The sequence below is a fragment of the Dinoponera quadriceps genome, unplaced genomic scaffold (genome assembly GCF_001313825.1).
Source record: "Dinoponera quadriceps isolate SergipeBrazil2010 unplaced genomic scaffold, ASM131382v1 scaffold3236, whole genome shotgun sequence".
In the NCBI taxonomy this organism is placed as follows: Eukaryota; Metazoa; Arthropoda; class Insecta; order Hymenoptera; family Formicidae; genus Dinoponera; species Dinoponera quadriceps.
The window spans coordinates 44,902-58,044 of record NW_014557235.1 but is presented as its reverse complement, the minus strand read 5'-3'; the positions used below and the strand labels follow the sequence as shown (position 1 = coordinate 58,044).

Sequence of the window (13,143 nt, the reverse complement as noted above, 5' to 3'; positions counted from 1 at the left end):
TTATCTTCCACGTCAAACTCGACGTTTTTATACTTTTGAAACCACTCACGACAATTTTTCTCACTTAAAGCAGCATCACCGTAAACTTCTACAAGCGACCGATGCGCCTCAGCAGCAGATTTCTTTAAATGAAAAAAATAAATAAAAGCTTCCCGCAAATGACGCTTATTCGGTACAAAACTCGACATTTTCGAACGAAAAAAATGTATACAGCCAATACAAAGTTAATAGTATTTTAAGGTTATGTTGTTGCCAGGTGTCCAAACTTTCTATATGATGTTTTACATCTGACGATTTCAAAGTAATCTTGTCGGTGGAGCCATCTTTTGAAAACGGCGGAAACTTATTTGTATTACTAATATTATTCTAATCCTGTAATAGCCGATTCAACATTTATCAACGATTCTCTCGATCTTCCGGTTCAGCCAATTTCAACTCTTCTATGATATCCGTAAGTATTAGTTTGATCTCCGGTATTAAGTTTTTCCCGAAAATGTTACATACTTTATTAAACGGCAAGACGAAATCAAACTATCGCACGTGATCGTGAAAAAAATTGTAACCTGGTAAGCAAGTAATCATTAACACAACATTATATAATAATATTTTATAACATGTGGTATTTAAAAATATGCAGTGCTTAATATTGTAATATTTATAAAATATTATGTCAAAATGTTTATAAAATCCAAGTAAAATCAATGTTTCAAAAGATTGATTTAATGTTTATTGCTTACTGGGAATCCATAAAACTTATAAAAGTTTCACCCATACATCGTGTTATTACAACATAATATTGTTATGATTCCATATCGATATCATGTCGGGAACGCTCTTCAAAGTGTTGAATTCCCGTGACAACGGTTGCCAAGAGAACTGTTGTTAATAACGAGACACGAGAAAGGCGCGCTCGAGTTAGCGACTCAACTGACGCGTCACGCACATGTTTTTTGCATACTAAAAGTTCTTATTTTACTTAGGAGTAAAATAAAATTATTTATCTCTGATCGTTCTAACGCTCTGTCGGCTGTCGCATCACGTTTTATCGAATTTAATTATTAGAACAAATAATCAACGGAATGATTCTGAAATAATGCCCTCCGAATTTCATGATATAGTATTTTCTTCAACACTGTAAGAGTAACATCGATAACAAAATGATCGAGACTCAAATCAGATTCTATACCTTATATCTTTTATCCAGGCAAGGACAACTCCAGGCAAGGACGACTCCATCGAATGAAACAACGCTTTAAACCACACTTTTCTAGATTGAACGCTGAACTATCTGAATTATTTATAATTCAAAATCACTTATGTAAGTATTTTCTCAAACATTCTATCAACGACGTCACAAAGATTACCAAATCTCGATGCGTTCTAGTGAGTGATTATGGAAAATTACGTTCATCGGTTACTAAATCTATAAACGTTGTCACTACAGAGTCCAATTCCAAATCCAAATGACAGGAGACGTCAAGTAGGTTAAGTACGTATTTAGTAGATTTGTGCTGGAGAGCGGGTATTGTATAATACGATGGGCATTGTGTGTACGGTGTTTGTGTGGCTAAGCAACGATTTCCATTGTTTCTCTTTAGAAGTTTAGTTTGTCGAGTTACTTGGTTTAATTGAATATTTTACTGAATACCAAACTCCCACGAAATTCACAAAAAAAAATATAATAATAATATTTTTCAAAAATGTTGTAAAACCGTTCTGAAAAAATTTGAGGGTATTTCTTGACTGATTTTAAGACATTTTTGTTCTTAAAAATTTTTCACTAAAATTAATAGTTTTTGAGAAAAAAATTCGCAAATTTGAAACAAACAATTTTCCCTTTCGGACGCCATTTTGTGTCCGCCATTTTGAATTTCGAAATAAATCTAACGGGGTTTGAAAGAGCAGACATCTATAACACCGTTTATAGTGATTGCGATGGTGTGTGCAAATTTTTTCCAACTCAAAATAAACATTAAAAAAAAAACCGTGAAAAATATGTGAATTTTTCGGAAAAACGGTCTATAACTTTTCCGGCTTACGATTTGGGTAAAATTTTTTAACGGCATTCGAAAGAAGAGGTCAAAATCTATAAGAAATGGTGTCTGATAAATTTTCATATAATTTTTTCGTTAAAAGATATAAGGTTGAAAGTTTAAAAAAAATTTGTGTTATGTGGGAGGAAAAAGGTTAAAATGGATACATTATGATTTTCGATGCGTTACGTAAGTTATATGTGGTAGGTAAAGGAAGTGAAAACTTGATATTGTATACATTATGTTTATTAAAATAGCACAATGATATAATACGAGGGTGGTCCCTGAAGTACCCGACCCAACAAAGAAAACACCAAAATTTTGGAAAAAAATGTATTTATTTTTCAACATAATCTCCTTTCAGCTCCATACACTTTTCCCAGCGATGTTCAATAAGTTCGATACCCTTTTTATAATAAGAACTGTCTTACTCCTCAAAATAGCCATTAACTGCCGACATCACTTCTTCATCGTTGGAAAATCTTTTACCACTGAGTCATTTTTTCAAGTTTGGGAACCGAAAATAATCCGAGGGGGCTAAATCTGGCCATAGACTTCGCTAAACACTCAATTGAAACATCTTCACGACACTGTTTTTGCTCGAGTGTGAGCAAACGCGGCACACAGCTTTCTCATGTCCAAATTTTCAGATAATATGTGATGTACCGCACTTTTTGAAATGCCCTATGTCTGCTAGCTCGCGCACTTTCAGTCGACGATCATCCAGTACCGCTTTGTGAATTTTCTTTACCATTTCTGGAGTCGTCACCTCATTTGGTCCACCACTGCGATGCTCGTCTTGGTAGCTCGTACAACCTCGTTTAAACTCTGCTACCCAATATTTTACTGTTGTAAACGAAGGAGCAGACTCACCCAGAGTAGAATTCAGTTCAGCTTTTATATTGGTTGGGCTAAGGCCTTTCAAATAAAAGTATTGTATCACATAACGATGACCAATTTTCTCTATTTTCACAAATTCACTGAAAATGTTCACTATTGATGGCTGCCAAACAAATACTAAACAACGTGGCGTCTTCAAACTTGAAACATATGCTTTATAGATTGTGTACTTTCTAATACAGTGATATTTTTCACACAACTACCGCTATCTCTAGGTCAGGTCGGGTACTTCAGGGACCACCCTCGTATAATATAATTATATCTATTGTCGTTTCAACCACCAGCTGAAAATTTTTAATACATTTTGTAACGAGCAGTGATTTCGATGTTTTTTACATCGAATATGTGTTACTTGCATCTATCTTTTTTAAAGATGGGATATCTTTGTATTCTGCGTCCATTGTCTCAATGATTAAATTTCTCTGTATGTCATCGCTGAGAATATCCTGCAATCATCGTTGTTTTTCAAGTCCTTTGATTATTTTTATAGTTATATCTGTAGAAGTTTTTCGTCGTCATCTTCTTCTGTCGTATCAAATAAGATTGATGCCTTGATCAGACACGCAGCCTTACTGTATGGTACATATCCATCCATCCATAATTATCCATAATGATTGGCGGTCAGCCTTGAAACTTGAGATTTTTCTAAACTTGTGAGATGATTCCGAGAAAAAGGTGGTCGAAAGACGTAATGAGAGAGAACAGTTCCTTTTCTCTATATCACTATTTCTTTCACAATAAATGCCTTTCGGATGATGAGTTCTTGCAAGTCCACAAACGTTTGCGCGATCATGGTGAAATATTCTTTAATCTGAACTGTCCTGAGCTGTTTAAATACGGACAATTTCCCTCCTATTGCATTTTTTTCAACACGATGTGGTATTATATCTGTACTTTTATGTTAGTTGATTTTGCGCATTAGGTTGGTTAGTGGACTATATTTAACTACACAATCATGCAAAATGAGACAATAAGCTATAGTATTCGCTAGTATATTCTCTTTACATTCAAATTCTATCCGCATATTCACAGTGAAGCTCTTAATGAACTAATTTTGATGCGAACAATCGATAATCACGAAAGGACTTCGCTGCAGAAAGTCGGCAGGTGTTAACCATACCTCATTACTGTTGCATCCATAGTATGATTTACGAAAACGTCTATATATATCATAAAGTATCAGCATAAGCATATCTGGTTTTTGCAAAATCTAAATTCATGTCATTGTACGGATAACATTTTGAATGCAGATAGAGTTTTGCGTTGGTCAAATTGTATTTGTGGAATCGAATTATATCTTCCGACATGACATTCTTCCGACCAATCTGCAACATGAAGATAACGTATGGTGGTGATTTTTCCAAATTAGTAGTAGTTTTGATAGCCCACAGGTGTTTGGTCGTGCTTTGCACCATAGGAAATTCATACAAGTCTCACAAGCGGAAACTCTTACTTAAGTATCGTCCGTTCTCCAATTTTCTCAGCAGGGAAAGTTTATGAATATTATTCAAGATTATGTGGGGCATTCGCCATTGTACCTTGAATAGCCCAATCTTAGACTACACGCTGCAAATCCTAGTAGACATTTGTCAATACGTGATCGTATTAGAATCAATTTGCGGCGTGCGTTAACCACTATACGCTTATATTCTTTACAGAATCCTAGCAAAATGTTGAGCGGTACGTAAAAGTTGAAATATTTATGTAGCAAAATAGCTATCATATCCTATGCGGCATTTTTCATGATAACACCTTCGTCCGAAGATAATGATACATAGTTTTTGAGCGTGGAAGTTATTCCAATGTTTCTGTTACGATCACTTTTTATACTATCCAGTTCATAACAAATCTCATCAAACATGAATGCAGCGTAATTATTTTACAATGTTACAGACTCATTATCAGCTCTCCTGTGTATAGTTAATTTTCTCTCGACATAAAGATAACTCTCACTAGACAATGTGTATAAATCCTACAGTTGTATGTATTCGTATTTTATCGCTATATCCAAACGTTGTATTGGAGTATGGATTGTACGTATGAGTCTCAATCTTGACGATCCGATCATCGAAGACCGGTTCACTTTCAATGTTCAAAATGTCAATCATCTTGCTCAATTATTTCGCACAATGAACCCCAGAGATTTCAAAAATTCAACGTTTAATGCATTGAGTTTCTTTCGTGTAGAGGATTTTGTGCTGTTAATCGTATGCTTCGTAAAAAAAATGTATCTCTCCCTTGCTTCTCCTGTTCCACTTGATTCATCACAAGCATCTCATAAATCACACCTATTATTGTCGCCGTTATACGTGTAATCTGATGGTAATCTTTTCTTCTTAAAAATCCAGCAATTGTCCTTCTTGATCCACGACAGACACTGTTAAATCTGTAATGTTTCGTGCAATGATAAATGACATACACCGGTGTTTTCGATATCTTATATCCTGATGACACTCTAAGCAAAAATTTATGTATCGTATGTACGCGCGTAATGTTGCTGTCCTTACCACGACAACGCTGCGTTCTGTACGAATAATATTCATGTTGATAATCTTAATCAATGCATCCGATTTGTACCATTATTGTATTGTATGGTTCTAATATACGATTCGATGAAAATCCCAAAAGCGAAACAACTATGAAAATTTAATTTCACGATCATTGCCACCATCCCATTTTGTTATAATTTTTACATCTACATGATTTCGAACATTTTTCATAATTTTACCAAATAATGCGTTGTTCGTCAATTTGTATACATTTTTCTCAAAATCATTTGTCGCATGTGTTCTAAATTGCGTATTTAATTCGACATAATCGAAAAGCCATGGAGATTGGACGAATTGGAGTACACAGTGTATCATTCTAGTACGAAGACCATGACGTGTGCACTACTGTAGATTGCGGTAATGGATAATATAACACTGTTTATCATATAATGTTGCGTGTAACTTATCCTGTCTTTTGCTAGGTGGCTTTGCACGGGTTGGACAGAACGGTAGATCGGAATGAGCATCGTATAATCATTGCAGATGCTTTAAATCGACATCGAGAATGTAATTTATTGGCGAATCTAGTGCAATTGAAGATATATCAAATTTTGAAATATCAGCGACCCATTGAAATTTGACGTAAGGTAACAGTTGACACATTGCCTATCCACATACATTGTTTACATCAAAGTACATCAAGTATGATAATAGTTTCAATGGATCATAAAACTGCATGTACTTATACTTGTTATAGACTTGCGCATATCTACCGGAATATTGACTCAAGCCACTGCGAATACCGCGTCCGATAAACATGACCATATCGATGTGGGTGAGTAATTCGAAAGTAATTTTGGTACGATTTAATATAATGTCTTACGTGACGCCCGATATCGAAAAAAAATATGCGGTATCCAATCCATAACTATTATTAATACAACTATCGCGGAAATTTTCAAAAATATATGCAAATGACAAGACATCAATTTTCAAATACAAGTCGCTATATTCACCCAAAGTTCGAATAGAGAATCGCTGCCAGACGTTCGCAGCGTACGCGTAATCGCTTTTAGATACTATCTCAACCGTCAATGAACTAAAATGATTCGTGCGGTGGTAAACACGGATCTTGCAGCTTGTCAATACAATCGAGGTATTCGTATGGAAAGACATCTTTTCGCGTTAATAACCCAAAATCTATGACCGATAAGTTTGAGAATTCTGACCGGATTTTAATTTGTATTTACTGAGAAAAGATACCAATTTGTCGAGACTGGTATTTAGCAATTTGTATGAATCAATGAATCGTAACTGTATGCAATTTCCAAACTTTGATTTTTCAGCTGTATCTTGAATCTTTTTCGTAAATGAAATATATTTTTCTTCAGTTATTGGTAGTACATAAATTGAGCCTTCAAACGCATTAGCTATTTCCTTTATAATAAAATACGAATCGTAACCTGATAAGTTATGAAAAACTATGAGAATATAAAATGAATTTTTATAATTTATATTACAAATTGAATGCGCGAGACCTCTATAACGACCGGTATAATGGCAATGATTGCGTACTCTCTTATCATCAGTCTCGAATGGTTTCTCGCATATGTAACAGCACATTATGCATTATGAAATGTCTCCCACTGATCTTTCGACAGAATTTCTTTTGGAACATTAGTGGATAAAATATTCTTTACATGGTGCGTTAATTGTTCCAACTGTCCAACGAACCACGAGATGCAATCAGTATCGCGATGAAAATGATATCCGGATAATGAATTATTTCACGAGCAATCTATGTAATGCCCTAAACTAATTAAATTAAACTAATTACCTTATGATGTAGATAGAATGTGTAATCTTTTGATTTGTCTTTCGCAATCTTCTCCAGCATGCATTCTAGGTCCGCATGCACTACAAACGGGGTCCGCTCTTTCCTGCTATAGTTGTTGAAACTGAGCCATTTGTTGTCCTCGCTGGATAACAGGATAGCGTAACCATTCATCTCTCGACAATCTATAGCATAAATCTTCAGTTTCTCCTCCGAATTAAAGTAGTGCAAACACCTGCAGAAATATTTTTTTAATCTTTTTCATGAGCAATTTTTAGTTTTTTTCATAAAATATTTTCTAAATTTATACGTAACAGTCACAGATGTACTTCTTTGCTTTTTCTTGTTCAGTTGCGAACTCATGAGTCGAGATAAGTTTTTATCGAAATAAAATGTCCAACGTTGTCATCTCGCGAATTTGATATGTGTAATAAGTTGACGTGTTTGTCCATTGTCCGATCAGTGAAATATATCGAAAAAATTGCGAGTCTTGTTTCCTTCTCCACCTTCTTTTCGGCACTATACACATTAATAGATATATTTTTCAATCTTTCGAATTTTGTTATTTGTTTCACAGACATAGGAAAGTCAATTTTCTGTAGATATTGATTTGTAGTGTGAATACGAGGATAGTCGATCTATGCGTTTTTTGGCTGGGTGTAGAGCTGCGACCACTGTCCACGCGAAACACGCATTGTTCGTGGATTGCACATTCATCATTGCTATTTTCAGCCGTATCTCGCGTGGTAACTCAAAATGACAGCCCGCGTGTATCGGATTGTATTTGTTCACACTAACCGTCAGATCAAGTATTTGCAACAATGCCCACCCGTTGTCACGTTCTTGGAATTCTTCCAATGACGCTAAGGTGAGTTCGATCACGCACCGCTTGTACCACTCTTCTAAATCAGATGTGGAAAAGAGTTCACAGTTTTCGTATTGATACTTTTGGCTGCGCGTTTATCACCCGTAACAAACACACTATTAAACGCAGTTTTCACTTTGAGACCCCTGTGTTTCTCGCTAGCGTTTCGCATATGTTCAATTACTACNGTTCGATCACTATGTTATTTGCATCTCAGAGAAATCGTAGAGATTCGATATAATCAGCGTTTATAACCACACCGGTTAACAAGCAGCTTTCGAACGCGGTGTCGATTTCTCGCCATAAGAGTCCTGCATTAGAATGTCCGGCATGCATAAAACGTGTACGCAGTGAATTTTTTAGAGTCGCGCAATACGAGCGACCAACGAATGCACTGAACCAGTCGAAAATCGCGGTTTTTTCACTCGGTTATGTTCCTCCAACGACTCGAAACACTCGTTACCTCGTTCTTCCCACGTACAGTACTCGTCTCACTTTGAAAAGAGAAAAAAAATCTACACCCTGGTCTTTTACTTTCATATACGTCTCATTTTTTCTTCTTTTACTTGAAACATATTTGTAATATGTCATTTAGTGTTTATCGAAAGGAAAAAGGTTTATGGACAGAGCCCATAAGTAGTCGATAGGAAATTATGAACGTTATTTTGCCATAAGTACTCAAGTATACGTTCCCAAAACCAACTCTCAGATAAGGATAAGGAAAATCCTGGTCTTTCACTCTCATATATGGCTCATATATTTTCTTCCATTTGAAACATGTTCTGATGTATCTTTTAGCGCTTATTGAAAGAAAAAGTGTTTATGGGTAAATCGTGTTAAAAACAACGCAATGGTTGGAAAATTGTCCGTATTTGAGTAGCTCATACACATTACATCAGTCGCTCTACAAAATGTTCTACAGACAAGGTGTGATTCAAAATGTATACCAACTGTACTGGAGGGAGACGCAATAATAATTACGATCCCATCAAAGAAGATGAAGCATTTTTATGCAAGAAGTATAAATGTGACACGTAAGTCATAATGTTTGCTACATCTTTATGATTTTTATATACATTTTCTGAAAAATTATTTGTTTTAAATTTATTTTTTCATAGTCTTACGATTCAACTATCAGACCGTTTCGAGCAGCTCGTATTTTGGGGATGAAATACACTTTAACATCCACATCATATAAATATCTAGAAATTGGAGTCAGCGCAGGACCTGTCTCATTTGTAGAAATTGCCCTTGGCGATAATCGCGGCAATCAACTGATTTTGCCTGTTTCAATGTGGAGAACGCTGATTCAAAAACGTGTAAACACCGAGCGACATATAAAGTCAACGGAATCTCATTCTTCACCGATACGGATTCGAGTGTTAGCGCTGGAATTTTGTAAGATGCACGGTGATAAAATTATAAAGCTTATTTTGTTAAATAAGTTTATGTATTTAAAATCGGAAACATTGAATATGTTACTTGATCTCGACCATTGCATCGATCATATGTATTATGGCTATGTGAAAATACGCATCTTGTTGATATGAAATTTAAAAAAATTTGTAAACGCCTTGCAACAGAATAATATCGCCGATATATGTTACAAGCCTGAGAACCTCGAATTGTGTTACGCCGCTAAAACGATACGCGAGAGCGACGATTTCGACAGCGAGTCTCTTGACTGCGAACTGTTGGCATGTGCCTTGAAAGATATTGTGCACGATGCTATTGCAAATGAATAAAATTTGGTGAAAAATAAATTGTTATAAATTAGAAAAAGAATATTTCTCTTATACTTACCTCTTCTCCTTACCACCTATACGTAAACGCATCGGAAAATCATAATGTAACCATCTTAATAGAAACAGCCGGTCACAAAAGCATAAATAGCTAGGACAGCAGGAAAACGAAAAATCTAAGGCTCGAGCTGCTTTTGTCCCTTTTTCTTTCAGGTCAGTTTTTCTATTCTTACTTCACATATGTTCGAAAAGATATTATACGCAGAATTATATAAACGAAAGATGTTTCATAAACTGTACTATAAAAATACGTAAAACGTTAAACAGCGTTCAAAAACATGATTATCGTTCTTTACCGTTCGTCAACCGTTCTATTGCCGTTCTTTACCGTTCGTCAACCGTTCCCTTGCCATCTTTTTACCGTTCGTCAACCGTTCCTTTGCGGTTCTTTACCGTTCTTCAACCGTTCCATTGCCGCTCCTTACCGTTTGTCAACCATTCCTTTGTCGTTCTTTACGTTCATCAATAAATCTTTTGCCGTTCTTTACCGTTCGTCGACCGTTTTACTGTGGAAGAACTCGTTTATTTGCGTGAGAGCAGAGGGACTGATCATCGCAAATCGGACAGGCGAACGCGGATGGATGAGGACGTTCGCTGCGGGCGAACGCGGAAAGGGTTGCGGGTGGAGGATGGACCGCTGCAAGCGATCCAATGTGGTCGCCGATGGGATCCGTTTACCGACCGATGAAGGAATATCGATCGCTGGAAGAATATCGATTGCTAGAGGGGGATCACGATGGTAATATAATAATACAGACGTACTGTCGGCAACACAGTACATAGTACATAACATCAGTTCCTGCGCGCGTGAAGTTAGCCCCCTCGTGACGTCGCCACCGCATCTACAAACCCCCATCCCCAGATGACGTCAGCTCCCGCGTTTATAAATCCCCTCTTTCTCCGCGTGACGTCAGTCCCCGCGCGCCTACAAGGTCTCCCCTCCTCCAAGTGACATAAGTCCCCGCGCCCTGCGGTACCCCCGTCCCGCGTGACTCCCCTTCCCGCGTCATGCGGTACCCCCACGCCCCTCGGAGCTCGCAGAACTTGCCTAGTGTATCTATTTGCTTACGTTCTTAATATCTGAGTTAAAGATTATTGTTACACGTTCCTTGTTTATATAAATTAAACGTTCTTAGTTTTATTTGGGAGTAAACTTGTGGGGAGCGGAATTAGCCTATGGCTACCGCGCATGCAAAGGAGAGAGAGAGAGAATGTAGCAAGGAAGGGCAGTGCTGTGTGTGCGCACAAATAAATGCGGAGTCCTTATCCTGCTCACACGCAACTGTATTTTCTGGTAATTTACAAACTCGCAAACGTAACAAAGGAAAACGGTGTGCTAAAAGCTAAGAACGCAGCGTAGAACAAAATGGCCGCGACGCGGCACAAAATAGGCGCGACGCTAATGTAATGGCCACGATAGAACAAAAATGGCCGCAACGCGGGACGCAAAAATCGGAACGCTATATACAGTGAGATCAGCCCGCTAGGACGGGGAGCCGGCTCCTCCTCTCACGCAGGGAGAGGTGCGAGATGCAAGCCGCTTAAGACGTCGCGAAGGCGGCGGTCGAGAGAGCGTGCGGCGACGAAAGGCGTCGCGCCGCGCAAGAATGTCACTCGCACTCGCGGACATCAAGCCGTTGCGGAGTCGCGAGAGGCGGAACGCAGGCACTGATACGCACTTGCTCGCAGTGTCGGAAGCAAAACGCACAAAGGTGAACAGAGAGGAACACTCACGAGCACGTCCTCTTAGTTCGGAATCCGAGGCGGAAGAGAACAAGCCGGGGTCCTCGCACGGCCGCCGGGACGCTCAGAAACAAAACGCGATCGCGCCACCGAACACGTGGTTGGCCGTTGTTGGTGTCGCGTGACACTCACGTGGTTCCGGTGGTGCGCGCGACGCGCCGGAAAAGCCGGATGGCGCTCGAGCCGGTCAGAAGACCGGACGCGGTATCAGAGTCTGTTTCCTCCTGTGCGGTGGCACCGCCGGTGACGGCGCGCGAAGCTCGACCGTCACAAACTTATTTTTTCTAATTGTAAGTGCTTGTTTGCTCAAAAGTGCAACATTTTGGGAGCTCGTGGGATCAGAAGTGAAAGATCCTGATGTGGCACGCAGGATTGCTATTCAAAATTTAAAAATTCTTCAACAACTTATAACTTGGTTCTAAGATCGTATCTTCAAAACAGGTATTTCAAAGTGAAATTCAATGAAAATACTTCTAAACAGTACTCTGCTACATCAGGAGTCCCAGGAAGTACACTTGGTAAGCCAATCCTCTAGGTTCTATACACTGCAGACTTCCTCGTCGACAGAGAAACTAAGATTACTACATACGCAGACGACACGGTCATACTTATTATTCACGAAAATCTCAACTTTGCCTCAAGAATCTTACAAAGAACTTAACAAGAATGAAAAAATAGTTTAAAAAATGGCAAATAAAAGCCACCACAACGAAATCAGTTCGGGTCACTTTTACATTTGTTATGTCCTGGGTACCTCGGGAAGTACAGATTCCTTTTTTTTATATACCAGGTGTAGAAGTTTGAAACCGGAATTTTTTGTAAAAATTACACGTCTGTTGTTTGAAAATGATAAAAAATATTTTATTCAAAATAGTGTCTATTATTATTTATACATTTTTCCCACCTCTCCGGCAGTTTATGAATGCCACGCAAAAAAAATATTTTTTCTTTTGAAATGAACCAGTTATCGAGCAATTTTCGTACATTTTCATACGAATTGAAACGTTGTTCAGCGAGAGCGTGTCCCATTGATGCGAATAGATGATAATCGGATGGAGCCAAGTCTGGAGAATAAGCCGCATGCGTTAGTATTTCCCTACTGAACGCCTCGATCGTTTCCCTGACCCGTTTTGCTGTGTGTGACGGGGCATTATCATGGAGCAAAATGACTTTGTGTTACCTTTTTCCATATTCCGGTCGTTTTTCACGCGATTTAAATAAATCATTTACTGTTGGTAACGATCAGTGTTAACGGTTTCACCAGGTTTTAGCAGCTCATAATAGATTACACCCTTCTGATCCCACCAAACACAGAGCATTGCCTTCTTTCCAAAGCGATTGCAGTGGATGTCGATGGTTCGCCTGGATTCACCCATGATTTCTGACGCTTAGGATTCTCAAAATATATCCATTTTTCATCACCTGTCATGATACGATGGACTTTCTTTTGTATCTGTCGAGCAGCATTTCACAAGTG

At 38.1% G+C, this 13,143-nt stretch overlaps 1 long non-coding RNA gene across 3 annotated transcripts; it reads left to right on the top strand.

Moving 5' to 3' along the window:
- The first annotated feature begins 291 nt into the window (after positions 1-291).
- LOC106748828 lies at positions 292-9,884 on the top strand. Of its 3 annotated transcripts, XR_001374790.1 has the most exons (7): positions 292-451; positions 1,205-1,318; positions 5,905-6,069; positions 6,180-6,257; positions 7,834-8,124; positions 8,920-9,155; positions 9,240-9,884. It is a non-coding gene; the product is annotated as an uncharacterized LOC106748828 (long non-coding RNA). The 3 variants fall into 3 exon arrangements; XR_001374789.1 differs by lacking the exons at positions 292-451; positions 1,205-1,318 and having other exon boundaries at positions 3,175-6,069; XR_001374791.1 differs by lacking the exons at positions 292-451; positions 1,205-1,318 and having other exon boundaries at positions 3,178-6,069; positions 7,989-8,124.
- The last annotated feature ends 3,259 nt before the right edge of the window (positions 9,885-13,143 follow it).